At 42.6% G+C, this 22,119-nt stretch overlaps 1 protein-coding gene across 1 annotated transcript in view; it reads left to right on the plus strand.

Annotated features, from left to right (window-relative positions):
- The window catches only part of LOC106604421 (Kv channel-interacting protein 2), a 118,757-nt gene that overhangs the window by 1,593 nt on the left and 95,045 nt on the right, over positions 1 to 22,119 (plus strand). The gene's annotated exons all lie outside the window — the stretch shown is intronic.

Consider the following 22,119-nt stretch of genomic DNA (forward strand, 5'->3'; position numbering starts at 1 on the left):
CATGTGAAAAACAATCATGTGAAAATCAAATTTGCAGATTCACATGTGGGGTTGAAATAATGTTATTCTCTTCACATGTGAAAAGATGGTTTTGACATGTTGCAGTAGCAATGTTTACACCGGTGAACTTATGGTGACCGCATCTAAAAGCCAAAATGCGGGACATGGGAATGATTTTGTGGGACATTCGTGGAACAGTGGACAGAATATATTTTTGGGGGGCAGGTTATTGAATCACACTCTAGTTCTGCTGCTGTATGAAGGTCACTGCCTGTTAAAGTAGCAATCCTTAGTTGCTACATCTATTTTTGGACTTATAAATTAATGATATGTACCCATTGATTCTTGTAGAATATAACGTATAAATCTCTAACGAGCTTAGTTCAACTGTCGTACCCCATCAGAACCCAAAATATAAGCTTGTTTTACTCCAATGTTTGTAAACAAAGTAAATGTAAACGATGTGTTTTTTTTCACATTTGTTTTGTTTTTGTTTTTTGTAAAGGTCTGACAGGTAGGCTAACACTTTGTTAACAAGCCAGGACTCTATAAGCTGTAATTGAGCTGTGGATGTAGAATGAAAGGAAAATTGGACTGAGTGAACTCTCCATGAATCCCTCTTTCTCTCCCTCTTTCTCTCCTTCTTTTCTCTCTTTCCCTTTCAATAATTTTTAGCTTTTCTCTCTCTTCAGCAGTCAAATGGATTGCTCTCCAGAACCAAAACACATTTGTCCTCTACACTGTAAAAAATATCGTGTTAGTTCTAGTTTGAAAAAATGAGTCAACTATTTACATCAGGTTTCTGAGTATTTCCAACATGGGATATTTTGATGTATAATATACTTAACTTTTGGTGTTTCACAAACACTAAATATATTAAGTCCAGCATCTAAAAAATTGCTTAGATCCAACATAATTTTATCAATTCCAAAAAATGTTATAATCCGTTAGATTTACTTCATCTTTTTGATTAGTTACTTTCAGTGATCGTGTCATATTGTTTAATATTTGTAAAAACTATTGGTCACTAAATCCGGAGAAATGACGGGCCCATGTAAACAACTGTTGGTCACTAAATCCGGCCAGAAGGACCACGTAAAAATGGTTGGCTGGTATGCCCTCACCCGTCTGAGCGTCGGCTGTGAATGCTCTCTCTGTATACTTATAGCGGGTGTTATGCTTTTTGAACATATAAAAATGAAGTAAGGTATTGAAATATTGAAGTAAAAACAGAAACCTGCATTTCTATGTACATTTTTGGGGGGATAATATATACTAAGCCTTGGGTTATTTTTTTTATAGTGTACAAACTGTTGAGCAATGAAATTTTACCAGATGACCTGTTCAGTGGGTTACTGTGTGCAACAAAAGAGTGTTCAAATGAAGATCCTACATATTTATGCTAAGAGAAGGAGGAGTATCTGGTCAATGAGTTTCTTCCTTAGTTTTTTACACAAGACATACTTGAAGGTCAGGACATACTTGGCCTACTGGGAAGGCAGGAAACTCTAAACCTGACCCTACCAGAAGGAAGGGAACTCTAACCCTACAAAGAAGGAAGGGAACTCTGACCCTACCATGCAGGCAGGATACACTGGACCTACTTGAGTGGCAATAAACTCAAAGCCTGGACACGGTTCACCTGCCAGGTTGGCCCAAAACTGTAACTCTAACCCTACCAGGTGGGAAGGGAACTCAAAACCTACCGGAAAGGAAAGGAATTGTAAACCTACTGGGAAGGAATGGAACTCTGACCCTACCAGGAAGGAAGGGAACTCTGACCTGACCCTACCAGGAAGGAATGGAGCTGGACAACTAGGTCAGGGCAGACATCAGGGGTGATTTCTGGTGGATCACCTGTGGTGATGTCTGGCAGGTCACCTGAAGCAATATCTGGAGGTAGCAAGATCCTCGGGGCTGGAACTACCACGGTGCTAGCAGGTGGGGACAGCAGGGGCTCCAGGCCTGGGATCAGAAGGTCCCACCAGGCTGTGACTGGAGATGCCTCAATGTCTGGCATGTACTTGGCCTCTGCAGTAGCTGCAGGCTGTGGCTCCTTCCAAGGAGCGGGCAACAAATTCAACGTGGGCTTGCACTCTGGGCCAGGAGCTGTGAGGAGCAGGGGTGAGAGCAGGGGTATTTGTGGCTGAAGGTTCCAGGGTTGAAGACAGTCGAACCTCGGGCACCCGAGCGTCTGCCTCTACTAGCAGGGTATTCCCACTGGGAGGAAAGGAAGACTCCGCAACGGCAACCAGAACAGGTCCCATGGCAGCGGCTGGCTGTGGCTCCATGACTGGAGCGGGAGTCTCCAGTCATGTGGCTACTGGAGGAGCTGGCTGAGGAGGGTGCAGACCTTGGTGTCATGGACTGTGCACTCTGGAGTTGTCTTCATCTGCTTGAGAGCTAGGCCACTCTGGAGAGCAGAAATGGACCCTACGCTCCTGTGCCTCTGGCCGGGGGGGGGGCTTAGAGGGACGTCGGTCGGGAGAGCAACTCGACCGCCTCTGGGGGGAGGTGGCGCTCCCGACACTCGGGCATATACAACGTAGATTCCAGCCGGGGGGGCCTGTAGCGACAAAGATCTGTTGAATAGCTAGGCCACCTCAGGATGTAGTGGGGGTCCCAATGGTTCCGTGGAGGAACCCGGAGGGCCTGGAGTAGTGTCTCTCAGGAGAGTTGCCGGGCCGACTCAGGGAGTACCATCATAGCCGGGAAGGCCTTGAGCAATGGTGGTAAGAGTAGCGGGGGTGGTAAGAGTGCTCCCACAGCGGTGACTCAGGCCGGGTGGTCCAAGAGTACGCTCCCTGATCTCTTGCTGCTCATGATGCAGGTACTCGTAGTCCCTCATCAGCTCCCAACTGGTGAGGGTGTGGTTACTCCCTGACCACTGAGGAGGCCTGGAGCAGGGCTGGTAGGCTCTTAGATGAGAGAGGTGTGTAGGACCTCGTATGGGCTGAGGTGGGTGGTGACAGGCGTCTCATACATCTTAGGGATGCAGGATAACTCGTCTGCATCCTGGGGCATGGAAACAACTCATTTGCTGGGTACTTCATCTCAACTATAGCGGATCAGAATCCAGCTTGAAGGACCATGTAAAAAATATTGGTCGCTAAATCCGGAGAAATGACGGACCATGTGAAAAACTGTTGGTAACTAAATCCGTCTAAAAGGACCACATAAAAACACTTGGCTGGTATGCCCTCACCAGTCTAAGCGGTCAGCTGTGAATGCCCTCACCCGCTATATACATTCAATTGAAGTCGGAAGTTTACATACACTTAGGTTGGAGTCATTAAAACTAGTTTTTTAACCACTCCACAAATTTCTTGTTAACAAACTATAGTTTTGGCAAGTCGGATAGGACATCTACTTTGTGATTGACACAAGTCATTTTTACAACAATTGTTTACAGACAGATTATTTCACTTATAATTCACTGTGTCACAATTCCAGTGGGTCAGAAGTTTACATACACTAAATTGACTGTGCCTTTAAACAGCTTGGAAAATTCCAGAAAATGATGTCATGGCTTTAGAAGCTTCTGATAGGCTAATTGGCGTCATTTGAGTCAATTGGTGGTGTACCTGTGGATGTATTTCCAGGCCTACCTTCAAACTCAGTGCCTCTTTGCTTGACATCATGGGAAAATCAAAAGAAATCAGCCCAGACCTCAGAAAACAAATTGTAGACCTCCACAAGTCTGGTTCATCCTTGGGAGCAATTTCCAAACGGCTGAAGGTACCACGTTCATCTGTACAAACAATAGTACGCAAGCATAAACACCATGGGACCACGAAGCCGTCATACCGCTCAGGAAGGAGACGCGTTCTGTCTCCTAGAGATGAACGTACCTTGGTGTGAAAAGTGCAAATCAATCCCAGAACAACAGCAAAGGACCTTGTGAAGATGCTGGAGGAAACAGGTACAACACTATCTATATCCACAGTAAAACAAGTCCAGTGAAACAAGGCCCCTCTGCAAGGAAGAAGCAACACCTCCAAAACTGCCATAAAAAAGCCAGACTACGGTTTGCAACTGCACATGGGGACAAAGATCATACTTTTTGGAGAAATGTCATCTGGTCTGATGAAACAAAAAAAGAACTGTTTGGCCATAATGACCATCGTTATGTTTGGAGGAAAAAGGGGGAAGCTTGCAAGCCGAAGAACACCATCCCAACCGTGAAGCATGGGGGTGGCAGCATCATGTGTTTTTGGTGCTTTGCTGCAGGAGGGACTGGTGCACTTCATAAAATAGATGGCATCATGAGGAGGAAAATTATGTGGATATATTGAAGCAACATCTCAAGACATCAGTCAGGAAGTTAAAGCTTGGTCGCAAATGGGTCTTCCAAATGGACAATGACCCCAAGCATTCTTCCAAAGTTGTGGCAAAATGGCTTAAGGACAACAAAGTCAAGGTATTGGAGTGGCCATCACAAAGCCTGACCTCAATCCTATAGAACATTTGTGGGCAGAACTGAAAAGGCGTGTGCGAGCAAGGAGGCCTACAAACCTGACTCAGTTACACCAGTTCTGTCAGGAGGAATGGGCCAAATTCACCCAACTTATTGTGGGTAGCTTGTGGAAGGCTACCAGAAACGTTTGACCCAAGTTAAACAATTTAAAGGCAATGCTACCAAATGCTAATTGAGTGTATGTAAATTTCACATTCTTAAAATAAAATGGTGATCCTCACTGACCCAAGACAGAGAATTTTTATCGCAGGAATTGTGAAAAACTGAGTTTATTAAATGTATATGTAAACTTCCGACTTCAACTGTAAAACTGATTAGTTTGGTTCTGCCCTCTATAGTGCTGTCCGGTTAGAGCATTACGTTGAGGCCCATCACTGTACTCTTGATAGTCACCACCACACACACACAGACACAGCTGTTTCCATTTGAGGATGTTTATACGGTTTTTGGGAATCTGAATGAATTGGAATCTTATTGTTGTGCTTCTGTAAGACAATGATAGGCACACATTAGTTAAGAGTTATAACTATGCAATATACATTACCGGTCAAAAGTTTTAGAACACTTACTCATTCAAGGATTTTTATGAATTTTACTATTTTCTACATTGTAGAATAATAGTGAAGACATCAACACTATGAAATAACACATATGGAATCATGTAGTAACCAAAAAAAGTTTAACAAATCTAAATATATTTGATATTTTTTAAATAGCCACCCTTTGCCTTGATGACAGCTTTGCAGACTCTTGGCATTCTCTCAGCCAGCTTCAACTGGAATGCTTTTCCAACAGTCTTGAAGGAATTCCCGCATATGCTGACCACTTGTTGGATGCTTTTCCTTCCTTCTGCGGTCCTACTCATCCCAAACCATCTCAATTTGGTTGAGGTCGGGGGATTGTGGAGGCCAGGTCATTTGATGCAGCACTCCATCACTTTCCTTCTTGGTAAAATAGCCAGTACACAGCCTAGAGGTGTGTTGGGTCATTGTCCTGTTGAAAAACAAATGATAGTCCCACTAAGCCCAAACCAGATGGGAAGGCGTATCGCTGCAGAATGCTGTGGTAGCCATACTGGTTAAGTATGCCTTGAATTCTAAATCAATCACAGGCAGTGTCACCAGCAAAGCAAACCCACATATTAACACCTCCTCCTCCATGCTTTACGGTGGGAAATGCACATGCACAGATCATCCGTTCACCCACACCGCATCTCACAAAGACCCGGTGGTTTGAACCAAAAATGTCAATTTTGGACTCCAGACCAAAGGACAAATTTCCACTGGTCTATTGTCCATTGCTCGTTTTTCTTGGCCCAAGCAAGTCTCTCTTCTTATTGGTGTCCTTTAGTTGTGGTTTCTTTGCAGCAATTCGACAATGAAGGCCTGATTCACACAGTCTCCTCTAAACAGTGGATGTTGAGATGTGTATGTTATTTGAATTCTGTGAAGCATTTATTTGGGCTGCAATTTCTGAGGCTGGTAAATCTAATGAACTTATCCTCTGCAGCAGAGGTAACTCTGGGTCTTAAATCCCTGTGGCGGTCCTCATGAAAGACAGTTTCATCGTAGTGCTTGATGGTTTTTGTGACTGCACTTGAAGAAAATGTAAAAGTTCTTGAAATGTTCCATATTGACTGACCTTCATGTCTTAAAGTAATGATGGACTGTCGTTTCTTTGCTAATTTGAGCTGTTCTTGCCATAATATAGACTTAATAGGGCTATCTTCTGTATAACCCCCTACCTTGTGACAACACAACTGATTGGCTCAAATACATTAAGAAGGAATGAAATTCCACAAATTAACTTTTAAGAAGGCACACCTGTTAATTGAAATGCATTCCAGGTGACTAACTCATGAAGCTGGTTTAGATGGGTTGGCAGATAGCCTCGTGGTTAGAGTGTTGGACTAGTAACCTGAAGGTTGCTAGATCAAATCCCCAAGCTGACAAGGTCAGAATCTGTCGTTCTGCCCCTGAACAAGGCAGTTTACCCACTGTTCCTAGGCCGTCATTGAAAATAAGAATTTGTTCTTAACTGACTTGCCTAGTTAAATAAAGGTAAACTAAAAAAAAGATAATGCCAAGAGTGTGCAAAGCTGTCATCAAGGCAAAGGGTGGCTATTTGAAGAATCTCTGTCATAGTCCGTGTATGTAGGTGGCAGGGAAGTCAGGCGCAGGAGAAAACAGAGTGGTTAAAAAATTGAGTATTTATTTCCAAAACCAACGTAGAAAAATCTCCTCCTTCAACCATAGCGCTGGCCCATTCCAGGGCTCTCCCGGTGAGGCACGAGACGAGGGCGAAAATCTTCTCACGGTCTGATGGGACTGGGTGGACCGTGGCCAGAAAAAGTTCTAATTGGAGCAGGAAACCCCGGCAGTTGGTAGTACTTCCGTCGTAACCCCGAGGCATGGCTAGACGGATACCACCCGGTTCAGGTTGACAAGGGGCGTTTTGGATCGACCCCGGTTGGGCTGGTGGAGGCGCTGGCTGAATCTCCCGTCTCTCCAAGCGGTCCATCAGCAGAACAGCGCAATCCATAGCAGCGCATAGATGTGATAGTCTCTCTGCATTCTTCTGGATGCGCTCCTCCACCTCCCTGTCCGGGATATCTTCTCCTGCTGACTTCAAAAAATTGGTCGGTGATTCTGTCATAGTCCCTGTATGTAGGTGGCAGGGAAGTCAGGCACAGGAGAAAACAGAGTGGTTAAAAAATTGAGTATTTATTTCCAAACCAACGTAGAAAAATAATCCGGGTAAAACAATAACCCGTCGCACACCGATACAGAAACAACACGTACATAACAAACAAACAATCACCGACAGAGAAATGAGGGGAAGCAGAGGGTTAAATACACAACATATAATTACTGGGATATGAAACAGGTGTGTAAAGAGACCAGACAAAACCAATGGAAAATCAAAAACTGATCAATGATGGCTAGAAGGCCGGTGACGTCGATCGCCGAACACCACCCGAACAAGGAGGGGCATCAACTTCGGTAGAAGTCGTGACAATCTCAAATATATTTTGATTTGTTTAACACTTTTTTGGTTACTACATGATTCCATATGTGTTATTTCATAGTTTTGATGTCTTCACTATTATTCTACAATGTAGAAAATAGTAAAAAATAAAGAAAAACCTTTGCAGTAGTAGGTGTTCTAAAACTTTTGACCGGTAGTGTACATGAATAAATGTGAAATGACATTACACTTACAACATGTATATAAAGGGGTATAAACACAGCATCAATATAAACATAAACTTAAACGTTCACCTCTTAGAGAGAGAGAGAGAAACGAATTACTTGGATTGACAAAGGGTCAAGATTTACGGTACCTTCTCTCTCCAGCCTTGTGTGAGAATCTGCCAGGCTGAGACCTTATCAGATCTGCCCTGGCGCCACAGGGCCGTAAATGTCACGCCCTGATCTGTTTCACCTGTCTTTGTGCTTGTCTCCACCCCCCTCCAGGTGTTTTCCCATTATTCCCCATTTCCCCATTTTCCCCATTATCCCCTGGGTACTTATACCTGTGTTCTCTGTTTGTCTGTTGCCAGTTTGTTTTGTTTCGTCAAGCATACCAGCGTTTTCCCCCTCTGTTCCTGTCAAATGATTGTTCCTGTTTTTTCCGATATTGACCTCTGCCTGACCTGACCCTGAGCCTGCCTGCCGTCCTGTACCTTTGCCCCACTACTCTGGATTATCGACCCCTGCCTGACCTGACCCTGAGCCTGCCTGCCGTCCTGTACCTTTGCCCCACTACTCTGGATTATCGACCCCTGCCTGACCTGACCCTGAGCCTGCCTGCCGTCCTGTACCTTTGCCCCACTACTCTGGATTATCGACCCCTGCTGACCTGACCCTGAGCCTGCCTGCCGTCCTGTACCTTTGCCCCACTACTCTGGATTATCGACCCCTGCCTGACCTGACCCTGAGCCTGCCTGCTGTCCTGTACCTTTGCCCCACTACTCTGGATTATCAACCCCTGCCTGACCTGACCCTGAGCCTGCCTGCCGTCCTGTACCTTTGCCCCACTACTCTGGATTATCGACCCCTGCCTGCCTTGACCTGTTGTTTTCCTGCCCCTGTTGCTGTAATAAACATTGTTATTTCAACATGGTCTGCATTTGGGTCTTACCTGAAACGTTATAGTAAATTAATCTGCACATGAGCAAGCTCCAAGAACTGTCTCGGGTGACTCTAGAAGCTCGCCCATGACAGCACAATAAAGGCCACTATGGAAAATGATGTGGTAGAGTGTGCATGTAAAGACTATGTTTACCAATACAACAATTAAACCACTTCTGCAAAAGTACTTGTGCAACCAATGCAATAATAACGCTTATGGCAGTACGGAATAATACTACATACGATAAACAATACGTAAAGCAGCATTGGCAACTCTAACATTAAATAATACTAACAGAAGTACAGTAGAACATATGGCTGAAACTTATCTAAGTAACATGAAGTAATTAGTGATAATTACCTATTATTGCACAACATGTAAAAACCACAATACCCCCCCCCCCCACCCCCCACGCAACTTACATTTCGATGCACGCACAACTTTCAGACATTCGTGTTACTGTCAACAACAAAAATGTCCTGCGACAAATCCGTCTTCTCCCTTCGGACGACGATAACAATCTGACCTGATTGGGCGGGTGCAGTGCCCAGTGGGTAACAATCTGACCTGATTGGGCGGGTGCAGTGCCCAGTGGGCAGTGTGATCTCATCTTTGAACGTCAATATGCCCAACTGTTTTGATATCAGTTCATCATGATCCATTACACCTCATATCACAACAAACTGCTTAATACTGGTATAGAAATAGACATGCATATACTGTAACATTGTGTAAAAGTACCCACAATCCTCTAAAAACTGAGCCACATGGCAAGTTGATTTAAAATATTATAAGCCAATTAAACACAATGTCCATTGTTGTCATTTTAACTCAAAAATAATTGTTCAGATTTTGCAGTATATTGAATTGAATTTACATGTTCAAATGTTATGCTTTTTGAACAAATGAAAATGAAGTAAGGTATTCAAGTATTGAAATAAAACCAGAAACCTGCATTTTTATGTACATTTTTGGGGATGTAATATTTAATAAGCCCCTAATTTATATTTTTTTTATAGTGTACAAACTGTTGAGCAAGGAAATTATACCAGATAACCTGTTCAGTCGGTTACTGTGTGCAACAAAAGAGTGATCAAATGAAGATCCTACATATTTATGCTAAGAGAAGGAGGAGTATCTGGTCAATGAGTTTCTTCCTTAGTTTTTTACACAAGACATACTTGAGGGTCAGGACATACTTGGCCTACTGGGAAGGCAGGAAACTCTAAACCTGACCCTACCAGAAGGAAGGGAACTCTAACCCTACAAGGAAGGAAGGGAACTCTGACCCTACAAGGAAGGAAGGGAACTCTGACCCTACAAGGAAGGAAGGGAACTCTGACCCAACAAGGAATGAAGGGAACTCTGACCCTACAATGCAGGCAAGATACATCTGTATGCTAAGCTCTTGTATGGACCAGAGGGAAGAGAGGGAGGGAGGGAGGGAGAAGGAGGAGTATCTGGTCAATGAGTTCCTTCCTTAGTTTTTTCTTCTCTCCGATGCGTTGAGCTGTAGATGAATGAAATTTCCAAATCCCCGTAGAGCCAAAGGAGGAAAGGAAGACGTGGGATTGAGTTCTTACTGTGTGTTATTGTAAATATGCACTTTGACCTAAGCTTATGTCAAGGTACATATTTCATCCTCCATTTTCACTCTTTCATTTATCTTGTTCTTCTTTCTCTCGTTAGACTTTGACATTTGCAGAGGAGTGTTTTCATATTCAGAAAGTGCACACACAAACACACACACTCATGCAGCAGAGCTTCTATCAGAAATACTGTACATCAGTCAGTCCAGTCAGTAAGTCAGTGGTCTTATAATAACCCCCTCAGCAGATCCATTAAGTATTTATTAAATACAGCATGTGTGTGTGTGTGTGTACTTAAATGTACGTTTACTGAGAGAGCCAGGTTTCTATGACAACCGGGTCTTGTGTGTCTGTTCCAGGAAGAGAGCGAGAAAGAGAGAGGGGGTGGAGATGGAGAGAGGGGGATGGAGAAAATAGAGAGACAGAGGTAAAGAAATTGATAGATAGAGGTGAATGTGGACCTCTGTATGGGAGCTAGCTAATAGTATGTAGGGATTTCATCAATGTCAATTATGGTTTGTATTTCAGCATCATGGTATTTTAGGACAATGTAAAGGGGCCCAGCTAATATATAGTCAATCAACTGTAACAGTAGATAACATTTACTAGATGGATACACATTTTTTGGACTATACATATACACTGAGTGTACAAAACATTAGGAACACTTTCCTAATATTGAGTTGCACCCCCCTTTTGTCCTCAGAACAGCCTCAATTCGTCGGTGCATGTACTATACAAGGTGTCGAAAAGCGTTCCACAGGGATCTTGGCCCATGTTGACTCCAATGCATCCCACAGTTGTGTCAAGTTGGCTGGATGTCCTTTGGGTGGTGAACCATTCTTGATACACACAGGAAACTGTTGAGTGTGAAAAGCCCAGCAGCGTTGCAGTTCTTTACACAAACCGGTGCAGCTGACAACTACTACCATACCTGGTTCAAAGGCACTTAAATATTTTGTCTTGCTCATTCACCCTCTGAAAGATACACATACACAATCCATGTCTCAACTGTCTCAAGGCTTAAAAATCATTCTTTAACCTCTCTCCTCCCCTTCATCTACACTGATTGAGGTGTATTTAATAAGTGACATCAATAGCTTTCACCTGGATTCACCCTATGTCATGGAAAGAGCAGGTGTTCATAATGTTTGGTACACTAAGTCTATACTTTTGACCCCCAGTCCATGATTAGAGGGGAACGATGAAAACCTGTAGGATTTTAATACAATAACAGAATGAGTTTAAATAGGTTCAAAACAATTACTTTGGTAAAAGTTCATTGTAGGGGAAAAACATTATGCCGCACAGTTTGAGCAACCCATAGAAATCTCACATAATTCTTTTAGTAGAGTGAACCAACTTGAGTTTTTCTACCTCCCACTATTTCTGAGGGAGAGAAAGGAGGGAGGTAGAGAGAGAACTGTAACTGTGATAATCAAATCTGTATGGTAAAACTATAATTAAACTGGCTCTCACAGCATAGGCCTGGGTTTTGAGGTGTGTGTGTGTTCTCCTTTCTGCCCTAGGGCTCTGTTATATTATTGTGAAACCATATCTCTACTTAGACTAATTAACAGGCATTAAACACTATTTGGCAAAACTATCCCTCCCTCCCTCTCTCCTTCTCTCCTTGCTCTCTCCACTTTCTCTCAGTCCCTCTAGGCTGTCTGTTTGTTTCTTGTTTTGTGTTGTTTGTCTGAGTCATTTGATTGTCTGTCTGATAAGATATCCATTGGGTTGTGTCATTCTCTGAATGATAAGAAACCAAATATCCAGACAGTCCTAGGCCTATATCCTATATCTGATTCATAACATAGGCATTAGCTCAGGGAGCTGACATGGGTCTTTCAGGTCTCAAGCAAGGTACTCATTACCTGAGCGTATTTCAATGAACCACCTCTGCTATTTGACGTCCATCCATGTGTGAGGACGTCGGGAGATGAGCTCTGTTACCTTTACTGTAGATTTTGGGTTTGCTAGGGCATTGTGGACAGGGATGGCAGATGGGCGTAAGCATCTGCCTCTGATTCTAAAGGTTGCATGTTTGAATCCAGCGATAGAAAGTCGTTTTTTATATTTTTGCTTTAAGTTAATGCATAAACATGATCCTTAAGTTAAGGTTAAGTTTGGAAGAACTTCGAAATTTGACGTTTAAGAAACTGAACATCTAATGAACATCTAATTCTGACATGAGACTGTGAGAGCTTGTAGAATATATGCCAGCGGAGTAAAGTATTGTCTTCTTGTTTTGCCAGATGGCTAATGAGCTATTCTGCGATTGTATGGTATGAGCCTTGTCTTTTGTTGTGTTTTGTCTCTTATGATCAGATTGAAATCAGTCGGCCCTATTCTCTAACTCATTTACCGTAGATAAAGGCTTGCACACATGTACGGCTGTGACCGCATGCACACACAGACACGCACACACACACACACACACTTACTGTGGTGATTGAAGGAATAGAGGATAAGGAGAAGTGAAAAAGAGGTAGGCAACACACAGCAGCAAAGGGCGTTTAAAATCACGTTTGTTTCCTTCTTGCGACCAGTAGCAGTAATTAGTCAGAGTGACATGGTGCTAAAGGAAACAAAGTGTTCATTCTTCAGTGTCCTGGGAACGTTAATACAGTACACACACTATTAATTCATGCCCTCTGATTTCACAGTCCCCATGGTGCTATACTTATCTACACACACACGCACACACAAACACACTACATCCATTGTATATCAGTGGTTCACTAACAAGGTAAAATAGGTTTTCACATGCTTTGTAACGGTTTCTTACTTGTTGCACATTACTTAATTGTACAGTAAATACTTGCACAGCTGCAAGGTCAGGTGCATTGTGAATAGATGGTCCAATTATTGATTCCATACAGAACCCAATGTAAACTCACACAGAAAGAAAAACCTGTTTTAGTCATGCCTTTTTGAACCTCTATGCACTTTTGCGAGAGTTTATATGTCTAATGATGTCACCTTTCCACTCCCCTGTCTTTCTCTTCCTGCCTATCTCTCCTGCTTCTGTCTCTCTATCACGTATTCTCTTCATTATTAAATTGATTTAAACTGTGAACATATAAATGATCATGAATTAACCACATCCTGGCTGACATGACAACTGAAGTGTTGGGAGTACTTGCAGAGGTGTGGTTTGTGTGTGTATGTGTGCACATGCTTACTTGTTGTGTGTGTTTGTGCACACATACATGTGTATTTTGTGTGAAATGACTAACGGACTGCAGCATTTTATCCAAGAGTGTGTCAATAGTAGCCACAGGAGAAGAAATGTTCATTTCCATAAGGACAAATCACTCAAAACAAACCCCATGTCTACACAGTGGGACTCCCTGTGTCTCTGTCTTTGTCGCCAGGAAGAATAGAGGAGACACTCCGCTGTGTGTGTGTGTGTGTGTGTGTGTGTGTGTGTGTGTGTGTGTGTGTGTGTGTGTGTGTGTGTGTGTGTGTGTGTGTGTGTGTGTGTGTGTGTGTGTGTGAGAGAGAGAGACGCTCTGATAGACACTGTATAATAGATAATATCAGGGCCCAGCAGGAGGCCAGAACGAAGCCTGGGGGTTGGGTAGAGTTGGATCCCAGCCAGGGAGGGGGGCAAATGATGGGGATGGAGACCAGAGTGAGGCCTGCGGGTTGGGTAGAGATGTATTCCAGTTTGGGGTCTTGTGATGGGAGTGGGGGCCAGAGTGAGGATTGGAAGTTGGGTACTGGTGGCTCAAGGGTCCGGTCCGGAAACACCACAGTCGACCAAACAAGTCCTGCAGGCTAAGTGTTGCAACGAAGGACCTTGCAGCTGGCCCAGAACAGAGTAGCACGTCTTGCCCTGCAATGTAAACTGCAGGCTAATGTCAACAGTATGCATGTCAGTCTGTCTTGGCTCAAAGTAGAAGAGATTTATATTATTGTGTTAAAAATTCAAAATTGTCTGTATAAATCAACTTACATATTAGCCTTATGTGGCCCCGAGCTCTTGACACAGTTCCATTCAAACGCGATTGTTTTTGTGTTTCCGTTTCACAACGTCCGTCAACGCTAGCGAATGACCTCAGAACGGGGGCTAGCTAATAATAAAAAAAACGCGCTTCATTATCACATCTTAACAAATAAACAAAAACAGAACATGGCTCACATTCTTCACCAGGAGGAGGGAAAAGGATTGGTATTTTTGAAGGCCGATGTTCAGCCCAGCCAATCAAGCAGCTCTTGCCACTCTGCATGGGTACTGGTATCCAACAACGGATCAGTAGAGACGACTGGATGCACTTGCATCGCTGGCCTTGGAAAGTCATGCAGCCTCAATTTTGTAGACGGTAGGCTAATAAGCAAAGTCCCTTGCATTTCTATGTCTAACATTACTTGACATAAACGTTTACAGCATACAAGCAGCCTACATGTGGTGACAGTTACTATAATCCATAGGCTAACGTTATGATAGAGTTCTCAGATGATATCTATGATCAATCTCTGCGTTACTTGGTCTTCTTGTAATTTATGTTTATAGCCTATTTTCTTCATTCCTTTTATAGATGAAAGTGTGCAATACTACCTTATCTAGACACAGAATGATACAATAGTCAGGCTTAACATAGCAGTTCAAACGTTTTGTTGGATGAAAGCTGAATTGAGAATGTCATGATTTATTGGTGATGTTAACAGGTATTTGTGAATCAACAGAACTGCTGTATGTCAAATGTCATGTTGGTGAAGCAAGGTAGGTTTATGGAGTCCATGTGAGTAGGGTTTTACGTGTTTAAACATGTCAGCATCATATGTATTTCTTTAGTGTTATTGTTTTTCTGGGTGAATAAGGTTTGTATCCTTGTGGTTGGGGGTAATGCCTAAAGTATGGTAAGTACATGTGGTCTCATCTCATTTGGAACAATAGCAAGATAAGTTTATGATGAAACTTGCATGTGTTTTGATTAAGTTGATCACATTGTCCTCAGTCACAATTGTTAATGGGATTTTCTCTGAATGTTTATATTGTAACAAACATTCCATCACAGGTGCAGAATGCAGTGTCCAGTGGGCTAACTGCCATAGACTGCAAAGACGAGCAGCGACAATGGAATGCAGGGACACGGAGGAAACTTGAGCCAAAGAGGTTAAACAGCATTGACTTCACACACCATAAGGCCAGTGACCAATATGCAGAAAAGCATCCAGAATGTCCACTCCTGCCTCCCACTCCTGCATTCCACTCACAGGAGGAATTGAATAGGAGCCTGAGACACCTGAATCTGCTTGTGGGGAGTCTGCTCTTTGAGTGTGTTAATGCTGAACTGACAATAATATCACAGCCAGTAGAATCCCAGGTAAAATTGGACTGAAATGAATATTTATTTGTGGCTGTACCATTTTAATGTATTTGAACTGATGTGTGTCTCTTCTGATCAATGCTTTCTAACTCCATATAATAACTTCATATTGATGATCTACTCTTTCCCAGCCACATGGCGAGCATGTCACAACTGCCAGAAGTGCCTATCCTTCTACAATGAATTTGTGAAACTTGACCCAACCCATTCGACTGCTTTGGAACAGATCACAAAGGAGCAGAGTGCCTCACACTTGGGGCATGACTCAAGGAAGCTTTGAGTAACTACAAGCTCAGCCAAGAAGGTCCCTGTCAAGAAATCCACCAACCCTGGAAAGTTTCTCCAAGAGCATCTGTATCCCAGGTTCCGAGGGAATGCAGCCACACACAAAGGGAAAGATAATGAGTGGCTGGAAGACTGTGGATACTCTGTGGACCACAGAGGCACTGTTGTCAGTGTTGAAGAGCCATGACTATCAGCAAGCCATGACGGAGTGCTGAACTCCAAAGGAGCTGTTGGAGATCAAGTGTCCTGTCCTGGGGACGGGCTGTGATTCTTTGGATGATGTCTTCAGTGGGAAAGCCTGTGATGTGAAGGAGCTGGAGGGCACACCCCAACTGCAACCACATGGGCCACGTAGCTACTACATGCCGATGCAAATTGATATGTTTTACACAGGACTGGGAGAATGTAAGGTGCTCATCTGGACTCCATCCCAGCAAGTTATGATCCCTGTTCCCTATGATGCACAGTTCTCTGCAGAGCCTCTCCTGAGGTTGAAGGCATTGTACTTTACACACATGCTGCCATTTATTGTTGTGGAGCATCAGGCAGGCAGATTGTCACAAATATATGCAGCTCTGTAGAAGTATGTATTCAGATGTCTCTCCTGTTTGCAGTTACTATTAACACATTGTTTTTCAATTCAAAAGCCTGCCTTAATGCATCAACAGTCACAGTATTGTGGAAATTGTTTTTATGGCCTTGTTTTTTATTAATGATAATGCAAAACAAATAATTAAGTCGAGATGTTATAGAATTAATTGAAATATTTAACGTAACTTTTGACACAACTTTAATTCATATTGGGAAATCGACCCTGTGCATGGCATTTGACTGGTCAGTTCATTCAGCATCTTCATGAATGATATCACCACGCAGGTTACACAGGGCAGCACAGATTCTAAGTATTTTGTTAATTTTAGATGAGAGGTTGATTGGCACTCTCTGTGAGATGATTCTAAACCATTTGAGCCTTTTGAATTACACATTCCACATGAACCCTCACGTTAACTATCTGTCTTGTACATGTGGTGTCCTCCTCTGACAGCTGTGTGCCTCTTTTTGTAAAGCCTGGAATTGTTCATTTGACCTTCCTCTCGTGTAGCAGATCACGGATTGTGAAGCCCCGGTCAGCCATGACCTCATCACCTGGACAGAGGTACTCCAGGAACCCAGAATCCGATGTTATATATACCTCCATATGCTGAGGAGATGAACATCACTAGACCACAAGGTGCAATGGCCACCAGGTACTTGATCGTGTTCTGGGCGTAGCAATGGCTGAATGACTCCCTCCTTGAATCCAGATTCTTGCTCTTCTGTAAAGCAGTTTCTGAGCAGTCAATAATGCAGGTTGTTCCTGGGTAGTGGTCCTTAAAACATTGTGGCATTGTAGCACGGATGGTCTCCCTTGGCAGCCATGGAATGTAATCCCTCAGATTCTCTTCCATCATGTCAATCCAATAACTAATCACTCGACTGACAATACTCTTGGAAACACCAAACTGTTCTGCTAGGTACTGCTGCAGCAAGTTGAGCTTCAGCTTCATCAGTGTCATCAGGAGTTGGTCTGTCAGGTCTAACTGAAAGCTGCCTTTGTAGAGTGGTAGAAGACATTCTGCCAGGGTAGAAAAGGCAGCAAGAGACAAGCCTGTATGAAGTTGACAGAGTGCTTTGTTCCTCAGCAGGGTTTTGTAGAGAGTTGCTGCTGGGTGTCCCTGCCTCACAGGTAGTGGGCTTTACATGATCACCTGAGCTGTAATTGTGATCACTTAGAGATGGGTCTTCCCATTGGGTTTGGGCATCCTTCTCTGAAGGCATATCCATTCCTTCTATCTGTGTTGGCCAATCCCCATTTTCAATTTGGTAAACACGTGAGCCTGTTGTGTCATCTGTTAAGAAACCAGTATGGCTTGTTAACCTCTATGGGCTAGGTGGGACGCTAGCGTGCCACCCGTGGTGCACTCCATCAACAGCAGGTGCATTTCAAGAGCGGCAAATTTGAATCCAAATAAATGTCAAAATTCAAATTTTTCAAACATACAACTATTTTACACCCTTTGAAAGATAAACATCTCCTTAATCTAACCACGTTTTACGATTTCAAAAAGGTTTTACGGCGAAAGCATAAATTTAGAGTATGTTAGGACAGTACATTTACAAGAGTTGTGTGTAATGTTTTGTCAAGTCAAAGACAGGGTCACCAAAACCATAAAACCAGCTAAAATGATGCACTAACCTTTTACAATCTCCATCAGATGACACTCCTAGGACATTATGTTAGACAATGCATGCATTTTTAGTTCTATCAAGTTCATATTTATATCCAAAAACAGCGTTTTACTATGGCATTGATGTTGAGGAAATCGTTTCCCTCCAATAACCGGCAGTCAAGTCAGCGTCACAAATTAAATAATTAAAATTAGAAAACATTGGTAAAATATTATATTGTCATTTAAAGAATTATAGATTTACATCTCTTGAACGCAATCAACTTGCCAGATTTAAAAATAACCTTACTGGGAAATCACACTTTGCAATAATCTGAGCACTGCGCCCAGAAAAATACGCGCGTGCGATACAGACTAGACGTCATGTTGGGGAGATCTAAAATCGAAAATACTATGTAAATAATCCATTACCTTTGATTCTCTTCATCAGATGTCACTTCCAGGTATCACAGGTCCATAACGAATGTAGTTTTGTTCAAAAAAGCTCATCATTTATGTCCAAAAATCTCCGTCTTGTTAGCACATGATCTAAGCCAGCCGGACTTCTCGTCATGAACGAGGGGAAAAAATATATTTCCGTTCGTTCAAACATGTCAAATGTTGTATAGCATAAATCATTAGGCTTGCCTTTTTAACCAGAACATGAAAAATATTCAAAAATGGAAGGGAGAGATCTCCTTCAGAAGATAAAAACTTTGTAAAGGCTGGTGACATCTAGTGGAAGCAATGGGAAGTGCCAAAATATTCCTCAGCCCCTGTGTTTTTCAAGATAGTCAAAAAAATATACATTCCTGTCAGAAAATGTCTCAGGGTTTTGCCTGCCAAATGAGTTCTATTATACTCACAGACACCATTCAAACAGTTTTAGAAACTTTAGAGTGTTTTCTATCCATATATAATAAGTATATGCATATTCTAGTTACTGGGGAGGGTAAGAAACAGATTAAACGGGTAAAAAAATGATCCAGACGAAAGGTGCCCCCCCCCCCCCAGTTAAGTCAATGGACAATTAATAGCAAAACCGTACAATAAAACACCATACTGCATGGACGCTCCTAATAAAATTTAATAATCATAATAATTAAGTATATATAAAATGGGATTTTTTTATTGAGTTGTGGAGGAAATGAATTGTGCTATTATGAGATTGTGCTTAGATACAAGAAGAAGGGAGAGGGAGACACAAAAGGGAGAGGGAGACACAAAATGAGAGCAGACCATCTGCTCATGCTTCTTCATGAGTGGAGCATCGTAGGCAAGCCATTTTTCTGGGGAAGGATGCTCCACTGTAGGCTTCTTGTCAAAGAAGTGGTAGGAGCACACAAAGGGACGTTTCTTTAGGTTCAACGCTTTGAGCCAGTGCCGCAAAGACTGCGTCTTTAGGAGGTGGGCGCAGGTCGTACGGGGCTCCACAGGTACATTCAGATAGACGTAGAGGTTGATGTTCAAAACATTGCTGTTGTAAAAACTATTGCGACAACCTCGTACTGAACATATAATGCTTGTCATGTTGATCGATTTTAGGATTTTGTGAGGTTCTGTCAGTGTAAAACTATTTAAGCTCTCAACTAAAAGTACCACTTTTGCATGCGCTAGCGAATGTTGCTGGAAAGAGAAACGCAGTTGCAACTACCTCACCGCGATCACTGTGATGTTCCAGAATAAGGCGAATAGCTCTGACAGACATAGTTACCCCACCAGAAATGCCAACAGGGGTCTCTTCACAGTCCCCAAATCTAGGAGTGAGTTACTTGTGTGCCATTAATATCAAGCAAAACTTCTGAAGCCGAGAACAAAATTCTTAATATTGCAACAAAAAATGTATGATATTGAAAGAAAATCATGAACCCAAAAGTATTGATAGCAAAACAAAATATTGCAAGGAAAAATTTTGAAATGCGAGAACAAATTAATTCTAAATGGATGCAAAAAAAAAAGAGTTTCCTTTTTTTTCTCGAAAACGCGATTAAATAAAACACCTCTGTCTATGCTGCAATTTTCCCTCAGTAACCCTGGCCTTTGCTTTTGTTTCCTTTTTTTCAGTTGAACATTTTGGCACATTCATTCCAGCAACATAGCACCCTGCATCCCACTACTCTTTTGCCTCTGAAGCTAAGCAGGGCCGGTCCTGGTCGGTCCCTGGACGGGAGACCAGATATAGCTGGAAGTGGTGAAAAATACAGGCAGGTCACCTGTGATACAAGTCAGCATTTGACGTCCATCCATGTCTGAGAATGTCGGGAGATGTTTGCATGTTTGAATTCAGTGATAGTTAGTTGTTTTTGATATTTTTGTTTTAAGCCTATCTCAAACCTTCACCCTTACCGTAACCATTCAGAGTCAATGCCTAATCTAACCCTAACCCTAACCCTAACCCTAACTTTAAAAAGCTGGTGTTAATGCCTAAACTTAACGTTAAACACTTTGAAATTTGAGGTTTGGAACAACTTCAAAATGTGACGTTTGAGAACATGGATGAACGTCTAATTCTGACATGATACTGTGAGAGCTTGTAGGCTCATGAGCTAGGCCTCTCTGAGCTAGATTTGTCTGCACTGACGTGTGTGTGTGTGTGTGTGTGTGTGTGTGTGTGTGTGTGTGTGTGTGTGTGTGTGTGTGTGTGTGTGTGTGTGTGTGTGTGTGTGTGTGTGTGTGTGTGTAAATTATGTAAATATCTTGGTCACACTTTATTTGGATAGTCCATCTGTAGTAACTCTACCAACGGTTATACTACACTGAACAAAAATATAAACGCAACATGTAAAGTGTTGGTCCCATGTTTAAATGTTTCATGAGCTGAAATAAAGATCCCATACATTTTTTATACGCACAAACAACGTATTTCTCGGGAAAAAAATTGCACAAATTTGTTTACATCCCTGTCGGAGAGCATTTCTCCCTTGCCAAGATAATCATCCACCTGACAGGTGCGGCATATGAACAAGCTGATTAAACAGCCTGATCATTACACAGGTGCCCCTTGTGCTGGGGACAATAAAAGGCCACTCTAAAATCTGCAGTTTTGTCATACAACACAATGCCACAGTTGTCTCAAGTTTCGAGGGAGCGTGAAATTGGCCTGCTGATGGCAGGAATGTCCACCAGAGCTGTTGCCAAATAATTGAAGGTTAATTTCTCTACCATTGTTTTCGAAAATTTGCCTCATAACCGCAGACCACGTGTATGGCGTCTTGTGGGGGGTGAGCGGTTTGCTGATGTCAACTTTGTGCACAGAGTGCCCCGTGGTGGCGGTGGGGTTATGGTATGGACAGGCATAAGCTACGGTCAATGAACATAATTGCATTTTATCGATGGCAATTTGAATACACAGAAATACCATGACAAGATCCTTAAGGTATCTGCGACCAACGGATGCATATCTGTATTCCCAGTCATATGAAATCCATAGATTAGGGCCTAATGAATTTTTTTAAATTGACCAATTTTTTCATATGAACTTTATTGTTGCATGCTGCATTTATATTTTTGTTCAGTATATCAACAAACTATCTATTAATAAGCAACTTACTATCTGTTGATAAGCAATTGCTTGCTAAGGTTATGCTTAGGGTTAGGGTAAGGTTCAGAATAAGGGTTAGGCTAAAGGTTAGGGTTTGGATAAGGGTTGTCCATGGTAAGGGCTATCCAAATAAATTGTTACCATCTTGGGTAACATAAGGGAAACTGGGCATCTACCTCCCCACTATCGGTTAGGGGGGGGAATTGTTTGCTTTTAGCAAATTGCACTTATTGTCACTTAGCTAATAACGCCTAATATTGCGCTAGCCATTTTACAAACATTTGAATGCTGAAAGTGACCTGCAGATGTGCCAGATCAAGAATAGGCCTAACTCTCCTTGGTCAGTGCCCAAAGCTGCGCACAGCGTGCAGATTGACTAGGCTACTGATATTGCCTGCGGTTGGGCGGCATGCAAAATGACTTGTAGATCAATGACTGTCAAGACAATTACATGCTTAATTCAACACTGAAGGTAAGGACGCGTCAGTTGTCACAAAAGATGAGAGGCATTTTTGGAAAGTAGAAAGAAAGTACCTTGAGCAAAAAA

Source organism: Salmo salar, chromosome ssa01, assembly GCF_905237065.1.
Source record: "Salmo salar chromosome ssa01, Ssal_v3.1, whole genome shotgun sequence".
Taxonomy (NCBI): domain Eukaryota; kingdom Metazoa; phylum Chordata; class Actinopteri; order Salmoniformes; family Salmonidae; genus Salmo; species Salmo salar.